Source organism: Triticum urartu, chromosome 3A, assembly GCF_056163025.1.
Source record: "Triticum urartu cultivar PI428250 chromosome 3A, HENAU_Tu73, whole genome shotgun sequence".
Lineage (NCBI taxonomy): Eukaryota > Viridiplantae > Streptophyta > Magnoliopsida > Poales > Poaceae > Triticum > Triticum urartu.
Window position 1 is genome coordinate 624,225,510 of NC_141875.1, and position 12,579 is coordinate 624,238,088.

A 12,579-nucleotide genomic window follows, 5' to 3' on the forward strand; every position below is an offset into this window, starting at 1 on the left:
ATACAGAGGAGAAGAACTTTTTTTCCTCTTCCTCTTCTTATTTTTTCTCCTCTTCTTCCTCTCCTCTTCTTCTCCTTCTTCTCCTTCTTCCTCTTCTTATTTTCCATATTCCTTTTTCCTCTCCTTCTTTTTCTTCTTCTTCCTTCTTCCTATTTTCTTATTTTTCCTTATTTTCCCTTTTCCTCTCTGAGGGAGTCCTGGATTAGGGGGTGTCCAAGTGGCCGGACTATACCTTCGGCCGGACTCCTGGACTATGAAGATACAAGATTGAAGACTTCGTCCCGTGTCCGGAAGGGTCTTTCCTTGGCATGGAAGGCAAGCTTGGCGATACGAATATGTAGATCTCCTACCATTGTAACCGACTCTGTGTAACCCTAGCCCTCTCCCGTGTCTATATAAACCGGAGGGTTTTAGTCCATAGGACGAACAACAATCATACCATAGGCAAGCTTCTAGGGTTTAGCCTCTCTGATCTCGTGGTAGATCTACTCTTGTACTACCCATATCATCAATATTAATCAAGCATGACGTAGGGTTTTACCTCCATCAAGAGGGCCCGAACCTGGGTAAAAAATCGTGTCCCCTGCCTCCTATTACCATCTGGCCTGGACGCACAGTTCGGGACCCCCTACCCGAGATCCGCCAGTTTTGACATCGACATTGGTGCTTTCATTGAGAGTTCCTCTGTGCCATCGCCATCAGGAAGGATGCCTCATCCCGTCTTTAAAGACGGCACCATTTCTAAGGGAGCTTTGGTTGTCGGCCAGACTCTCAGGCTAGGTGGTTTCCTTATGACCACCCGTTCGGCTACTGCGCCGACGATGACCTCTCGGGTCATCGAAAGCAATCTTCACGTCAGCTCGGAATTCGCCGAGCAGCTAGATCCAATGGAGCTCTTTTCCCTAAACGAGCTCTTGGATCGCTTCACCGCCCTGGGAGTCGCTACGGATTATGACCAGATTGGGTCTAAACCCGATCTGAGAGAGATTAACTCCCCCCAAGACACCCATCATGTTGCCATGGTAGAGGGACAGTGCGGCGACCCTTCATCTATCTTAAGGACTAGATATTCCTGGATTCCCGATCCCTCCAAGTCGGATACCCGCGGAGGGGAGGACATCACTCAATACCTGAACTTAAAGTCAGGTGACGGGCTAGATTCATTGGACAGCATCCAAGAACCCAAACTTCCGAGTTCGGAAACTCCTTGGCCCCTGGGTCTCAGATTGGGTGAGGTTTCCGATTTGATTCCGCCCACCCACCCGTACATAAGCGATTTACCCAAATTAGGCAAGAGCCCGAAGAAACAATACATCATTACTGGGCCAGATTCCTCCTGGTTATGAACAGGATAAAGGACTGCTGAGAGGAAGACGCAATTTCATTCTTCTGCAATAATTGCACGGACAAGGGAATCCTTAACGCCATAAGTCGCCGTGATATTACACGCTTTGCTGACTTGGCGTCCATAGTACGAAAGTACTGTGCGATGGAAAGCACCTGGAAAACCGAAACAAAATTTTGGGACAATTCGGCCTTGAATACAAACCCAGTCCGAAATAAAAGGGTGCATCATCGTCAGACACCCGGGTTCAATACCAAAAAGCAAAAGCCCTCTACAGGGCACGGAACGGTACTGGAAGGATGGCTTGATGGACCCTATAAAATTCACAATGCAGAGGGCGCCACACCAATTCACAGCCTTAGAGCATGTTGGATACTCCGGCAGGTGGCAAAAATTGGCGAAGATCTTCTAATTCCAAAAGCCACAGAAAGCCACCCCAGAGAAACCAGTACGGTATTTACAGTCTTCGAGACTTTCGCATCAAATAATATGCGAAAAAGAACACTCCGCGGCCTTGTCGAAGTCTACCAAGTAGCAACAATAAACCCATGGAGTGACACGGCTATTTCTTTTAACGCCAGTGATGAACCTAAATTCCGAACAGCCCGAGCACCAGCCGCATTGGTCCTCAGTCCAATAGTGGATGGCTTTCGTCTTACCAAGGTACTCATGGATGGCGGCAGCCGATTGAACCTCATTTATGAGGAAACCCTTCAAAAAATGGAAATAGACTGGAACTGCATTGAGCGAAGCAGCACAACCTTTAGAGGAATAATCCCCAGTCAGGAAGCATGCTGTACATGAAAAATCACACTAGATGTGGTGTTCGGCATGCCGGATAATTACAGGTCCAAAGAGGTCACGTTCCAAGTGGCCCCGTTCAGTAGCGGATATCACGCTCTGCTAGGGCGCGAAGCGTTTACAGTCTTCCAAGCAATACCCCATTACGGGTACATGAAGCTCAAGATGCCCGGGCCTAACGGAATCATCACTCTCGTTAGTGATTCGGACATAGCACTCTGCGCCGAAAACAAGATAGCCGCACTGGCCCTCGAGGCGCTAACCGAAGCCCTAGCGGCTGAGGAACTAACTGTGCTGCGCTCCACGGTGAATAGGGACGATGTGATACTCGATAAAAGATCCAAGTCCACCTCCTTTAAACCGGCGGACGAAATAGTCAAATTCCAGGTCCATCAAACGAACCCCAATAAAACAGCTTCCATCGGGGCACAGTTAAACCCTGATATAGACGCCGCACTATGAGAGTTCCTACGAAAGAACTGGGACATTTTCGCCTGGCACCCTTCAGAAATGCCAGGAATCCCACGCAGGCTGGCCGAACACAGCTTAAATATCCTAAAAGGATTCAAGCCAGTTAAACAAGCTCTTCGGTGTTTTTCCGAACCTAAGAGACAGGCCATGGGAGAGGAGCTAGCCAAGCTATTGGAGGCCGGATTCATCAAAGATATAAAACATCCTGACTGGCTAGCAAACCTGGTGATGGTACCAAAGAAGGACAAATCCTGGCGCCTGTGCGTTGATTTCAAAGACCTTAACAAGGCTTGCCCAAAGGATCCCTTCCCTCTCCCCCGCATAGATCAAATTATCGACGCTACTGCAGGACACGATTCGTTGTGTTTCCTCGACGCATACTCCGGCTACCATCAAATAAAGATGGCAGAGTCAGACCAAGCCGCAATGGCTTTCATCACACCATACGGCCCATTCTGCTTCAACACAATGCCCTTCGGGCTCAAAAACGCCGGCGCAACATATCAGCGCATGATTCAGACATGTCTGGCAAACCAAATCGGCAAAACAGTGGAGGCATACGCAGATGATGTGGTCGTTAAAACAAGACATGTCGAATCTCTAGTAGACGACGTGAGGCTAACATTCGATAACCTCCGAACATATGACATCAAGCTCAACCCAGAAAAATGCATTTTCGGCGTTCCAGCCGGAAAGCTCTTGGGCTTCATTGTATCCGGTAGAGGAATTAAAGCAAATCCAGCTAAGATCCGAGCTCTGTCACAATTGGATATCCCGAAGGACCTCAAACAAATACAAAAATTAACCAGATGTGTGGCGGCTCTAAGCCGCTTTATCTCCCGTTTAGGAGAAAAGGCCCTACCCCTTTACTGCCTCCTTTGGCGCACCGAACACTTCGAGTGGACGGATGCAGCCATGGCCGGACTCGATGAAATAAAAGCCATCTTGGCAACAAACCCAGTCCTGGCCACGCCAAACATTGGCGAACCAATGCTATTATACATTGCAGCAACCCATCAGGTCATAAGCACAGTCCTCGTCATCGAACGAGAAATAGACGGACATAAATTCCCCCTTCAAAAGCCGGTCTATTATGTGTCCACTGTTCTTACTCCGTGCAAGTCACGGTACCCGCATTATCAAAAGATTGCGTACGCGGTATTTATGGCATCCCGGAAGCTGCGACACTACTTTCAAGAGTGTTCAATAACAATAGCCTCGGAAGTGCCACTTAACGATATTATAAACAACTATGACGCGACGGGCCAGATTGCAAAATGGGCCATAGAGCTCCTCCCGTTTGACATAACTTACAAGCCACGACGAGCTATCAAGTCACAAGTTTTGGCCGACTTCGTTGCAGAATGGACGGTGGCCGAACTCCCTAAAGAGTACGGCACATATTCAAACTGGGTCATGCAGTTCGACGGCTCCAAAATGTTGGCCGGTCTAGGGGCTGGCGTCGTTTTCACGTCCCCCACAGGAGACACAGTTCAATATGTACTCCAGATAATGTACACAGACTCCAACAATGCAGCCGAATATGAGGCCCTTTTACATGGTCTCCGGATAGCAGTATCCATGGGCATTCAACGCCTAGAGGTGCGCGGGGACTCGAACCTCGCAATATCCCAAATAAACGGAGACTTTGATGCCAAAGATCCAAAAATGGCAGCTTATCGCAATGCCATCCTAAAAATGTCAGCTCGGTTCGAAGGGCTCGAATTTCACCATTAGCCCGGGAAAATAATCAGGCGGCAGATGTCCTAGCATGCATCGGCGCAAAACGCGATGTAGTCCCCCCCAACATCTTCTTGGAAAGGCTGTTCAAGTCGTCCGTAGTATGGGAAGGGGAACCTGGCAATAGCAGCCCGGACCCAACCGCACTGCCCGACACCGAACACTCTAACACAATTGGAGGCTCTGCCAATGATATAACACCTTCAGCCCACGTAATAATGGTCGGCATCGCCCCGTGGACAGAACCATTCCTCGCCTACCTTACCAGGTAGGAACTCCCTGAGGACCAAAATGAGGCACGCTGCATAGTGCGGCGATCTAAAGCCTATAAAGTCCATGAGGGAGAGCTTTATAAGAAAAGCACTACCGGAGTCCTTCAAAGGTGCATCTCCGAAGAGGAAGGGCAGAACCTCCTGGCTGAAATTCATGCCGGACTCGGCGGACATCACGCTGCAGCTCGGTCCCTTGTAAGCAAGGCCTTCCGTACAGGCTTTTATTGGCCGACGGCCCGGGCAGACGCCCAGGACTTAGTCCAACGATGCGTCGGTTGCCAGCTTTTTGCAAACCAAAGCCATATGCCACCCACCGCCCTCCAAACTATCCCCATCACTTGTCCCTTCGCGGTCTGGGGACTTGACATGGTTGGACCCCTTAAAGGCGGAACCCACAAGAAAAAATACTTACTGGTCATGGTGATAAGTTCACCAAATGGATAGAAGCCAACCCTGTTAAGATGGCCGAATCCGGACCGGTGATAGACTTTATATCTGGGGTTGTACACCGTTACGGCGTCCCCCACAGCATCATCACTGATAACGGCACGAACTTTACGGCCAATGAGGTAAAACTCTGGTGCAAAAACATGGGCGTCAAGCTCGATTATGCTTCCGTCTATCACCCACAAACCAACGGCCAGGTCGAACGTGTAAATGGTCTTATCATGAGCGGCATCAAACCCAGATTAGTGCGGTCCCTTAAGGAATCTAATATGCACTGGGTAGAGGAGCTCGACTCTGTACTCTGGGGGCTGCGGACCACGCCGAATCGCACCACCGGATACACACCATTCTTTATGGTGTACGGCGCAGAGGCAGTTTCGCCCTGTGACATAATTCATGACTCACCTCGAGTGCGCATGTACGAAGAAAGAGAAGCTGAGCTCAATCGGCAGGACAGTTTGGGCGCCTTGGAGGAAGAGCATGACATGGCAAAAGCCCTCTCCGCATTCTATCAATAGCAGGCTCGAAGATACCAAAGCAGAGAAGTACGGGCCAAAAATTACAACGTTGGCGAATTAGTTACAAACTCAAGCCCAAGTGGGAAGGTCCCTTCATAATCGACCAAGTCCTAACTGGTGGAGCGTACCGCCTACGAGATGCATCGGATAACCGACTCGAGCCGAACCCATGGAACGCAGCCCGTCTACGAAGATTCTATGCCTAGCGCCGGACTCTGTGTTCGTCTCCTTCCTCTGTCCATTTTTTATATACTTTCTGTCTTACATTTCTCTCCTTCTCCTCTCTTTCTCTTATAGCCTTCAAAGGCTCATAAAGTGACGCGCTATCCGCGCTCATTAAACCTGGGGGCTTCTTTAAACAGAAGCTTATTTATACAGGCTTCATGCCCAACACATGTGTCACACTTCCGCATGTACCTTTTATTCACCATTATATGCATCGATATGACTTAAGTTTTGGCCAAGCTGGGTTGCCTGGCTCCTGTGCTTACCCCTACATTCCCGATTGTTCGGCTAGGTGGTAAAGGGAGCACCTCTGCGATTGTTACTGCCGGGTCAGCCGGATGTGTACCTTAGACTGGGTGAAGCCGAAAGCTAGTGTTCTTAAGGGAATATTCGGTCGGTGAACTAAAGATGATCTTTTCTTTCACTTAATTATCTATATGCCCCCAGATGTTTTTCCTGCGTCTCTTTTCGCAGAATGGGCATGCACTTTAGGGCATGCCTCCCAGGGAAAGGAACCCCTAACGGAACTATTCTCCCTGGAAGATGTTTCTTACTAACCATGTAATATAACATAACTAGTTGGGCACTTGTCTGTTCAAGCACTAATGACCCCTACGCCTGGTCTCCATGCATACCCCGGTTCTTATATAACCGCGAGGGTATTCGGACACAATCCGGACCGTCAGGTCCCGAGGTTGAAGCGAAAAGGTCAGCCATGACAAACGATCTACAATCCGGCTAGAAGGCATTACACATGTCAATTAAAATTACATAGTCAATCTGACTGATTGTATTCCTCTTCAATACCATCTAACAGGTTGTCTAGTTTACAGTCCTGTTGGGAATACTTTGCGGCCAACTCTACTTGGCCGTATACTAAGCTCACAGGGATCTCCTTCCCATCGGGCCCTACGGGTCCGACCTTGGCCATGTGTTTTGGGTCAGCCTTCATGTATCGCGTCTTCACCATGGCCCAGGCCTCCCTGGCGCCTTGACGGTAGGCCGACATCTTCCACAATCGGAAGCGCCGCCGCGCTCCCTTCAACTTCTCTACAAGCTCTCCAAGTCCTTCGGGCATGGAGACGGATGGCCACAAGGCCTGGGCGACGCCTTGCATCACCTGCCGAACTCTCTCATGCAGTTGTGAGAGCTCGGGAAGAAGATCACCCATAGAACCGGGCATTTCCTCTACAGGACGACCTATTAGCATACCTACAGACATTACTCTGTTAGTCGACTTCCTCGCCGAACTCTTTTTTTTCAAAGTTTGTTTAAGCACTTACTATATATGCCGCGTTGAAGCCGCTGATTCTCCTTCACGGAGTCCGACAGCTGGGCACGAACGTCCTTTAGTTCAACGCCCAGATTGGTGTTGGCATCTTGGAGATCGTTCTTCTCCCGCCTCACCTTTGTCAGCATGCTCTCACCAGCCTTTAGCTGGCGTCGGAGTTGTTGCACTTCCGGATTTAATCCGGCGCCATCTGCAATTTCATTTGTCAGATTTGCACCCATGCCGCACTTCACAAAATACTTATCTTTCAAAGTGTATATTACCAGAGGGGGTCTCCTTGGGCTCCCCTGACGCGGCTATTGCGGCCTCAAGTTGGGCTTTGCACTCTTCCAGCTCCTGGGACAGTAGGGTATTCTTTTCCGTAAGAACCTGCATAACAAATTATCCTTAAAACAGTTATTCTAACTGTTTCAAGTCTCGGGGGCTACTGGTATATATATATAATTACCAAAATTTTCTTACCCGTATGTCTTTCACATACTGCTCCGTGGCTCTGGCTAGACCATTTTGAGTGGCACGGAGGTACGCGTCTCCCGAATTGAAGGCATCCAATGCCTCTTGGGAGAAACAAGCGTCGCGAAGAACTGTTCGGCGACGCCTGTGGTTCATGGCACTCTCCACCTCGGAATTGGTGGTAGACAGCCTGTCAGCATCCTCCGTCGGAGGAGCGTCCGATGCGTTCGCCTCCGCTTCCGGACCAGGCTTTGGAGCCTGGCTGGTGGAGGCGCGATTGGCAGCCTCTCCGGATATAGTCCGGCGAGGTATGTTCATCCTGAAGAGAGCACGAGCGCTAATATGCCTCGAAGGAATAACACCTGGGAATAAGGCGGCGTGCTATACCTTTGCGCCGGTGCTTCAGTCCGGACCGCACTTCTTTTCAGCTCGCGGGGCCTTGCCGCCCTCGTTGGCTAGTCGCCGCAGGCTCGGCCTCCCGTCTCAAGGACCTCCCCTGCAAAACACGGTTGTCATACGGCAATCGAAAACACGTGAGGACAGATCCCTTTTCAAAGTGCTGGGACTCCGGTCTCAGTTACCTGTGAGGCTCGGAGTAGCCCTGGATAATCGGCCGTAATGGCCACCAAGGCGTTGTCCTTGCTCAATTGATGAAACACTCCATCAATCAGCTCCACAGATAAGTCCGGATCCTCTTGAGAGGCCGGGTCGAGGGACCGTCCCGGATCCTCCGGTTGTGGAGGAGGGCTATTTATTTCTTTAACAGCCTGGCGCAGTTCCTACGTTGAAGTCGTTAGACTGAAAATTTAACAATGGGGATATAAAACGGATGAGCAAGTAAAAGTGTCCACTTACCCAACTTGGGGGATTGTACATAGAAAATCCACCCTGTGGGTTGACACGGAGAAATCCACCTCCTCTTCTCCCTTGTACAAAGCGGACAAGGTCTTTATTAGAGCGGCAGCCGAATCCGGCCCCTTACGGCTGTAGCGGGTGGCGTCGTACTCCCCGTTGAAGTCCCACATGGGGCGGCCTCTATACTGAAGCGGCTGCACCCCTTGCATGATGCATGCGGCCATGACCCCAATCATGGCCAGTCCGGAATGAGCTAACAATCTTATCCGGCCCATCAGGTAAATAACATCCCTGTCACTCTCCCTCTGAGGGATCCATGGACGCCAGCTTAGGCACTTCTTTAGGGGAGCACTGTCGAACTCAGGGAGGCCGATCCAGACAGGATCCGGCAGCGGGACGTCCTCTATATAAAACCATTCCGAAGGCCAGTCTTCGGATACCTTCTTTGGGGTTCCGGATAGATATCCGGTCCCGGCGATGCGCCATACTTCGGCTCCGCCCACTTGATATATTGACCCCTCCTTAGAGCGGGGCACAAGGCTGAATAGCCTTTTCCACAACGCGAAATGAGCCTCACAGCCCAAAAACAGCTCGCAAAGGGCTACGAAGCCCGCGATATGCAATATGGAGGCGGGCATGAGGTTGTGCAGCTGGAGGCCATAGAACTCCAAAAGCCCCCGGAGAAATGGGTGAATTGGAAATCTGAGCCCTCTTATTAAGTAAGGGGCAAGGCATACCTGCTCTCCTTTGGAGGGATTGGGAGCGCTCTCCGCTTGCTCTCCGCCATTATAGGTGGCAAGTACGGCTCGAACCGGGACCATATAGGCCGGGGGAGAAATCCCTTGGTCTGGAGCTTCACTAGCTCGCTATGCGGGATGGAGCACCTCTTCCAATCTCCAGGCTGAGGGCTGGAAGGGTGAGAGGAGGAGCTGCAGCGGCCGGCCATGATAGAATGGACTTCTGTCGGATACGCTCTGATGAATACTCGTGGAAGGGAGAAGGTGTGGTTTGGATCTAAATCCTCGTCCCCTTAAATAGGCGGCTCATTCACGCGGCTAGGGGGTGTAAATATAAAAAATGCCCTGACTTTTCGTATTCGTTTGACACGTGGAAAACGGCCATTATTGGGCGTAGAAGCCAAGGAGCACTACATTTACAAGAAACCGGACACTATTCAACAGGTACACGGAATTTGGAGAAGAACCCGCCTTGCAATGCCGAAGACAATTTGCGCGCCGGACTCGTCGTCATTGAAGCCTAGTTCAGGGGCTACTGAAGGAGTCCTGGATTAGGGGGTGTCCGGGTGGCCGGACTATACCTTCGGCCGGACTCCTGGACTATGAAGATACAAGATTGAAGACTCCGTCCCGTGTCCGGAAGGGACTTTCCTTGGCGTGGAAGGCAAGCTTGGCGATACGAATATGTAGATCTCCTACCATTGTAACCGACTCTGTGTAACCCTAGCCCTCTCCGGTGTCTATATAAACCGGAGGGTTTTAGTCCATAGGACGAACAACAATCATACCATAGGCTAGCTTCTAGGGTTTAGCCTCTCTGATCTCGTGGTAGATCTACTCTTGTACTACCCATATCATCAATATTAATCAAGCAGGACGTAGGGTTTTACCTCCATCAAGAGGGCCCGAACCTGGGTAAAACATCGTGTCCCCTATCTCCTGTTACCATTCGGCCTAGACGCACAGTTCGGGACCCCCTACCCGATATCCGCCGGTTTTGACACCGACACTCTCCACTAACCGAAAATCTACTAACCTAAAATGCATTAACAATACAACTAACCTAAAATGCACTAAATCAACTAACCTAAAATGCACTAACATAAAATCGATATCTACTAACAACCTAAATAAAAAAATTAATACATATATGAAAAAATCATCATATGAACAAAAAAATATGAAAAAAGCATACACCATCTATCATCAACATCATCATATCTATCATCAACATCATCTAACAATCATATGAAAAAAACGTATATGAACAAAGCAAGCTATAGGGGAGGAGGAAGGGGAGGAAGGGGGCCGGCGGCCGGATTGTAGTGCGGGGCGGCACGGACCGGAGCGTTGACGGCGTCAGGGGTAGGGGCGGCGTGGCGTTGGGGGCAGACGAACGGCGTCGGGGTAGGGGCGGCGCGACGACGGCGTCAGGGGCAAACGGCGGGGGCGAGCCTCGGCGACGGCGATGACGACGGGGGGCGAGCCTCGGTGATGACGGGCGCGAGTGACGGCGGAGGCGGCGGCGGGGCAGCCTGGCGGCGTCGATGTCGTCGGCGTCGTCGGGGGCTAATGCGAGATGAGAACTGAAAATTCCTAAGTGCTACTTTATATATCCAGAGCATTGGTCCTAGTTCGTGGCACCAACCGGGACCAATGCACCCCTTTAGTCCCGGTTGGTGCCGCCAACCGGGACCAAAGGTCTGTTTTCAGCAGCCCAAAGGGGTGCATTGGTCCCGGTTGGTGCCACGAACCGGTACCAGTGCACCCCTTTCGCCCGGTTGGTGCTACCAACCGGGACCAAAGGCCTTGTGCTGGCGCGGTGCGGTGGGATGTTTAGTCTCACCTTGCTAGTTGAGAGGGTCAAGAGTGGTTTATAAGCGCTGTTGTGCCACCCTCTCGAGCTCGTCTCAACTGCAGGCTTTCAGACCTAATCTATCACTCCTTGCCTGTGGGCCTACTACATGCCTTAATCCTGGCCCATGGTTGGGTTTCTATTCGTATTCACGCCGTGGTGGCCCAGTAGGTGTCTTTTTTTTATTTTTTTCCAGTTTTTTTGTTTTTATTTTTGCTTTATTTATTTTATTTTGTTTCTACTTACAGCTAAGTACTTACTGTTTTTGAGTGATTCTTTTTGCTTTTAGGTAATAAAAATTATAAATTTTCTATTACTGCCATTAGTTTTTCAATTTGAATAGTTTAAATTTGAAGTTTTTGAAATTTGAGTGAATCACTAGTTTGTGAATAACTTTACTATAAAAATAGATTTTTGAGTGATTCTTTTTCCTGTTATTTAATATAGTTGTGTGTTATCAGTATATTCAATTTGGTAATTTTTAGGTTATTTGAAATGTCTGTTTTAATCAAAAACAGATTTGTTATTTTAGTTTGCTATTAAAGTTTCAAACAAAAAATTCTTTATGAAAATTCTTTTTGCTATTAATGTTTTGAACAAAAAATACTTTGATAATTTTAGTTGCATAGATTTTATATAATTTTAGATTAAAAATGCCAGAGGTTTATAAAAGCTTTTTAGTTGATTCCTTTTGCTATTAGAGTTTCGTTAAAGTTTTCTAGTTTATTCTTTTTGCTATTAGAGTTTCATTAAAGTTTTCTAGTTTATTCTTTAAGTTCATTATTTTGGCTATTAGAGTTTCATAAAAGTTTTCTAGTTCATTCTTTTTGCTATTAGTTCATTCTTTGAGCTAAATGACCCTGAAATTGAAAAGCACTTCAAATGAACTCTAAAGAGGTTGAAAGTTGGCATGGTATGATCATTTCACCCAAGCATGTGCTAAAAGGTTGAGAGGGTTATGGAAAAAACTGGATGCAATTCATGTACAAAATGGACAATCTCTTTCGAAGTATCAGGGTTTTGGACGAAAACTCATCTGTTACAAAGGGATTTTGTTTTTTGAACTTATTTGAACTCCAGACTTTTTGTGTGCTCAAAATGCACCATTCAAATCCACATCATCAATTTTCAACCCTTTCTGACTTCGTTTGTTATTTTTCATGCGTTTAATGATATTTTTGAGCTTTATGACCCTGGAATTGAAAAGTACTATAAATGAACTCTGAAAAGGTTGAAAGTTGGCATGGTATCATCATTTAACCCACATAGCATGTGCTAAAAAGTTGAGAGGGTTAAGGCAAAAAACTGGATGCCCTTCGTGTACAAAATGGACAATCTCTTTCGAAGTATTAGGGTTTTGGACGAAAACTCATCTATACCTACTAATAAAGCAAGGTGCATTTCGCCAATTTTTTCATCTGTTTACCACCAAAAAGAATTTTATTTCTATCCTAGGTGGTACTACATTCTTATGCGTTTGTTTGCTAGAAAAATAATTTCCGTACGTGGATTGCACGTTGTGGCCGAGCGAAGCAAGCCCCCTTATTTTTCAGACTACGCAGTTGGGAA